Genomic DNA, 6,078 nt, shown 5'->3' with positions numbered 1-6,078 from the left:
GTTAGAGCAAAAAAAATTACTTTCTCAAATGACTTTAGGATCTTTCTAATGAAATGTCATGCTATATATTTATACATGCAATTGATGTATATGTACACACATCTGTGCACTGTTATAGCCTTTATATTCGTTCACTGTATATGCTTCCATATATACCACTTGCTGTAAATATGCTAGATATTTATCTGCACTTTTGCACAACTGCTACATTTTGCACTTCTGGTAGATCGATCGATCGATCGATCTATCTATCTATCTATCTATCTATCTATCTATCTATCTATCTATCTATCTATCTATCTATCTATCTATCTATCTATCTATCTATCTATCTATCTATCTATCTAATGCTTTTATCAAACATTTCTTGCATATGTAAATATATAGTATGACTAATGAAATGTCATGCTATATATTTATACATGCAATTAATGCTTCTCTTAACAAACATTTCTGTAGATGCAAGCATTATACCCTCTGGTTTTGAATTTTACGTATACTAGTAGCCATAAAACTCTGACACCATAATAACTACTATAATTCGATATAATAACATCTCAGTAAATATAAAACCCATTATATACAAGTACAAAATAATGGTTTTATATTTACTGAGGTGTTACTATATTGAATTACCATGAAATGCACTTTTTTAACAATAGTACAATTAAACTGTGACCTGGTGGTATCTCCTTGATACATGTAGGTAGTGTAGTGTGATTTAATAGCTATACACGTTTGCACTTTTCTCTGCATGGCGATATTTGTCCAGTATATTTTCTTTATATTTGCATGCTGATCTGTATAAGCATATTATATGTATGATTATTATCTGTATGAGCACATACATGTTGTACTACACAGCAGCCTAAGCTGTGCTTTAGTGACTTTAGTGTTGTAAGCTAACCACTAGAGGAAGCTATTGACCTAGTCGACTTTTTCAGTGTGGAGATTGCAGAGGACAGCTGTCTGTAAGACTCCCTGCTGCATTAATAAATCAAAACACACACACACACACACACACACACACACACACACACACACACACACACGTGCACACACACAGACACAGAGACACACACCCCACATACATCATGAGTGTGGGGTGTGTTTCTGTGTGTGTGCGTGCGTGTTACATGCACACACGCACACAGACAAACACACACAGAGACACACACAGACAAATACACACATGCACAGAGAGACACACACATTTACATTGGAGGACCCTATACAAAGGAATATACATAGAAATGAAATATTCACCTACATTTACATCAAAAAGTCATGAACATGCTGCCCAAAGGAGTAATTTCTCTAAATAACTTTTTTAATACATTTATAAAGGTTTTGACGCAGCTCTCTAAAATATATAGAACCCGAACTTTTCTTTTTCACAATAATCCTCTTCCCAATTGATGCACAAATCTATTTCACTAAGGGTTAGATGCAAAAGTCTTAGACCTTGACCCAGAGTGGGGTAGCAAGTAGAGGGGGTGGTGGTTTGGGGGTAGTTGGGGGGAATCTCTTCTTTGGGTGAGGTGAAGAAGACAGTCGGGTGATTGGATGCTTGCAGGTAGACGATCTATAGACACACTAACGATTAGGGGCTATCTCCTGTGCTTTCAAACCACAATCTCTTGTCCTTTTCAAAGGCTACAGAAAGAAGTGGGGGGTATAGACGTGGAAAGCATCTCTCAAGGGGGGTTTTACTAAGGGTTTTTTGCTGGAACATGGGGGAAGGGTACAAACAGTTCTATGGGCCTCTGCTGGGTGTCTGAGGAATGTTATTGAGGTGTTCTCACTCTCGTACACACACACACACACACACACACACACACACACACGAAACCCAAACATACACAGTCATACATTTAAAATTTTTCAGAAGTATGAGTATGAATAGTAGGCAACAATTTTTCCTTTTTTTAACCTCATACAAAACAGTGTTCCTTAAAGCTTCAAAACTTTCAAACCCATTCTAATAATGAAACACTGTTAGTATGCCTACATGGAGCATGATTCGAGGGTTCTTGACTGGTCCCAGAATGTCTCATCTCTCCCATTCTGATTTGACAGCAGTAGGTGCAATTCTGTCACAGCAGTATCACCATTATATAAACAATATTGATTAGATCATGCTTCGAGATCGCCCTCGGTGGCATTTATTTCTCTATTTACAGTTCAGTTCACTTATATCCACTTTTGTTTCATCTCCTTACCCTTGCAAACTGATCACGTATATTGTATTATATCACTATCATTATATTATAAACAAACCAGTTTGCTGTATATTTTACACAAAAATGACATCAAGCACATGATACCACATTTATATGTATATTTGACCTAAAGAAGGCCAAAAGTACCGCATCGTGTTGTAGGTTCAGAGGGTTTTTCGAACAAAAATAAAGCTCTGAATAATGGCATATATTTCCAGTTCAGGTCAGTGCACCATTTGCATGTCCACACGTCCTCGTTGGGATGCGATTAGAGGCCGGTGTTGTAGTCATGACAGGAAACAGCAAGCAATGAGCTAATTACAACCCCCTCCCCTTCTTTTTTCCCTCTCAATCCATTTTTTCCCCTTCCCCCTTCTCTCTCTCTCTCTCTCTCTCTCTCTCTCTCCCTTCCTCCCTCTTTAGCACTGTCTCCTTCTCCAACAGTTGAAATCCAACACTGGTATGCCTGCGAGGTCACCATGGAGACGAGGCCACTGCTTCTCTGCCTCTTTGTAGGGCACCTACAGCATCCTTAGGGCCCTAAATAGATTTCATTGCACTCCCCCCATCAGTTCTCTGTGAGGTTTTGACAGTTTATTTATTCCTAAATTATTATTATCATTATTTACAAATATATAATTGTGCAAACTTTAATCTAATGCCTTAACAAACTCACACCATGCATATATGTGTTCTGTATATTTGCATGGTATTATTACTGGTTATATCTTAGCTTATATCTTATATTTGAAGTCAGAGCTTGCAGAAATGCAAAAAGGATGCTTTAATTAAATTTCAGTACATAGTTCAACAAGTTCAACACACATATACACACAAACAGGGGACAGCATGAACCTACGTGCTCCTCTGGGTGGCTAAAAATAAACGTACTATATTTTTTTTCTAATATCGTTACAACTTCCCATCTCCTAGTGGCTGTTTTCAATATGACTGGAGTTCATGAACTTGTAGTTCATCCTCTTGAAGCTGTGCGTAGACTTTACGAGCTGAAGAACGACATTACCCATAATGCACCCCGGCTGTACTCCGTGCTAGGCTTCTCTCTGCGCCCTGGGAGTGTTTCCCATTTAAACAAACACTGCTAGCGCGGAAGATGGCGGAGCGTTCAGAAGTGGCTTAAAAGGAAATTGGTGTGTTTGAAGTGGACACGTATTAACCCGGTAAGTGATTGCGACGGTAAACGTGAATATGTCGGGTTTCAGTTGTGTGCGCACGAGCGCGTTTTTATGCCCGTGCGGTTATTTACGTGTCTGTTGTGTTCCGCGCGCGAGCTCTCAGAGAGACACAAACCGCACTAGTGTGACTAACAACGTACTTGTTCTTTCGTCCCATCGTGTGTAATATCAGCGCATCGGATTTGCTTTCTTTTTTTAACTCCTCTGTCGATCCGGAGAAGTGAAAATCCCTGAACATTTGCGCTCGGACAAACTTCCTTCTTGTTTTCTGCACGTTTTATCATCTCTTTATTTTCTAAAGATCACAAAACAACAACACGCTCTTTATGTCCCCGTGAAACTAATCCACACCGTAGTTACTTTATAACTCTTTACCCAACATGAGTTTTCTCTAAACTTGATGCTGAACGATATTTTATCTCGACCAGGAAGTTGTTGTTTTAAAGCGATTTAAAAAAAAAAAAAAAAAAACCCACGCGCGCGCACACACACACACACACACACATGCGCGCGCACGCATGCACACACACTTAGACACACTCACGCATGCACACACTTGCACCCACACACTTACACACACACACACTCACGCATGCACACACACAAGCATGCACAATCAGGATGACGTTTAAAGTTTTCGAAAAGCAGATTGTGCCGTGATCAGTCTTTTAAACACGACCCCTTGTTTTTAATAACGCCTGGTGATGTGAAATAGAAGCCATGAAGTGAAGTTAAAAACGTGTTTAAATACATAAACGTGGGCTGAACACCACTTCCTGTATAAAGCTGTAAATCCATGCACAAAGATTGAAAAATGAAAATGATAGAAAAATGAACAAACCTTTAAAAAAATTAACAGACTGTAATAGACATGTGATTGATACTGTTTTAAAGGCACGTGACAGATGGGTATAAAGTATGTGTGTGGAGGTGGTCAGGTGTGTATGCATTTGTGGCTTTAAAATCATAAATATGTAAATTGCTCAGCTTATCTTTGATCTATTTAGACATAAAAACAATAATAATAATTGAGCCCCCACATAACAACATGGTACTGAAACTGATTTGTTTATGCTGACATCTTTTACATTTGTCATGAGTTTCTGCTGACATTCTTGTCCTCATCGTAACACTGTTCTATATGACTGAGATTCACTAATGAGTAATAAGACGTGTCCAGTAGTGACCAAGAGACGGTGACGTAGAAGGTGTAAATTTGTAATGTCTGTAACGTAACACACAGTGTGGGACTGATACGTCTCTCTCTCTGTCTGTCGCTGTCTGTCTGTCTGTCTCTCTCATTCTCTTTGTCTGTCTTCCCCATGTTGATTGCCTGTCTTATCAGTGACACTTGGAGGTGCAGATAGATGATGCCTCGCTTCTGTCCTGTCAGGAAGATGTACAGGACTATTTTTTTATTTTCAACATGCCATCCTTTATAGATTTTTGGGGATTCACTTTGGTTTTCAGGTTAACAAAGAACTTATTCAAATAGATCTTGGACTCATTTGGATATATTTGTCATGCTTGCCCCTGTAGGTGTAGTTGATTTTCCAGTCTGCTGCGTTTGTGTATTTAGCATCTCGTCTTTCATATAAGAAGTTTTAGATAAGTGCTTACTACGGCAAATGGGATTTCAGAATTTTACGATTTGTTGCTCTTTTTATTGCTATCATGCCCGAAGGTTGAGATAAAAAGGAATTGAGGTTATCCTTCCAGATATGCTCTCTCTCTCTCTCTCTCTCTCTCTCTCTCTCTCTCTCTCTCTCTCACACACACACACGCACGCACGCACACACAGTGAACCATGCGCTTTTCTCTGTGTGTGGGAAAAGACCCTCTGAACTCTTCCTCGCACTGACCGCAAACAGAGTCCCCTCCTCCCTCCTTCTCTCCCCTTTATCTCTTCTTTTCTCTCCGTCCCTCTCACACTCACAGGGGTGTCAGGCTGCATTAACTATGAATCAATCTTGTGTCAGACTCTTTGACTGTAGCTGGGGGTCGGTGGCTGAGGGCGTTCACGGACGCCGCGTTCTCCTCCACCTCCGTGCGCTTACCGTGCATTCTGTCACTCATTAACGCTCTGGCTCTCTCTAGGGACTTAGTAGGTTTCTGTGGTAGTTTCAGCTTGCAGCAGACAGACCAGTTTTTTGGTGTTGCGTCAACATGGCAGGAACACACCCGCTCGAAGCGTTGCAGGGAGAAAGTGTAGGTACTGTGCTTTCGTGTGGTGTTGGTTTCTCTGGCTAATTATTTTGTGTGTTAGAAGCTCCGAGACCACAATCACGAGCAGTGTGAAAAAGTGGATGTCTCTGTCACCTTTTTGGCTCACTGTCTTTTTGTCGACGTACGCTTTTTCCACCAGTGCCGTTTCGAGTGCTTGAATTGCTGGCATTCTCTTGGTGTAGAGTCAGTGCTTGTTTGTGTGTGTGTGTGTGTGTGTGTGTGTGTGTGTGAGAGAGAGAGAGAGAGAGAGAGAGAGAGAGAGAGAGAGAGAGAGAGAGAGAGAGAGAGAGAGAGAGAGAGAGAGAGAGAGAGAGAGAGAGAATTGTGTGCATGGGAGACAATTGCTTCTACAGAGGAGGGCATATTAGGTGTGTGTGTGTTAAAGTTAGGGTGTGTAGTGTGGTTATGGGAGGGCTGCTGATGACAGTGTGCTG

General features: G+C 40.6%; 1 protein-coding gene across 1 annotated transcript in view; it reads left to right on the top strand.

The window, feature by feature from the left end:
• The first annotated feature begins 3,249 nt into the window (after positions 1-3,249).
• ncoa3 (nuclear receptor coactivator 3) overlaps positions 3,250-6,078 on the top strand; it is a 33,111-nt gene continuing 30,282 nt past the window's right edge. Inside the window, exon 1 of the mRNA XM_047807770.1 lies at positions 3,250-3,403. The gene's annotated coding sequence lies outside the window, so the exon portion shown is untranslated. The remainder of the gene's footprint in view (positions 3,404-6,078) is intronic.

Source organism: Tachysurus fulvidraco, chromosome 2 (genome assembly GCF_022655615.1).
Source record: "Tachysurus fulvidraco isolate hzauxx_2018 chromosome 2, HZAU_PFXX_2.0, whole genome shotgun sequence".
Taxonomy (NCBI): domain Eukaryota; kingdom Metazoa; phylum Chordata; class Actinopteri; order Siluriformes; family Bagridae; genus Tachysurus; species Tachysurus fulvidraco.
This window is presented reverse-complemented; position numbering and strand designations above follow the sequence as displayed.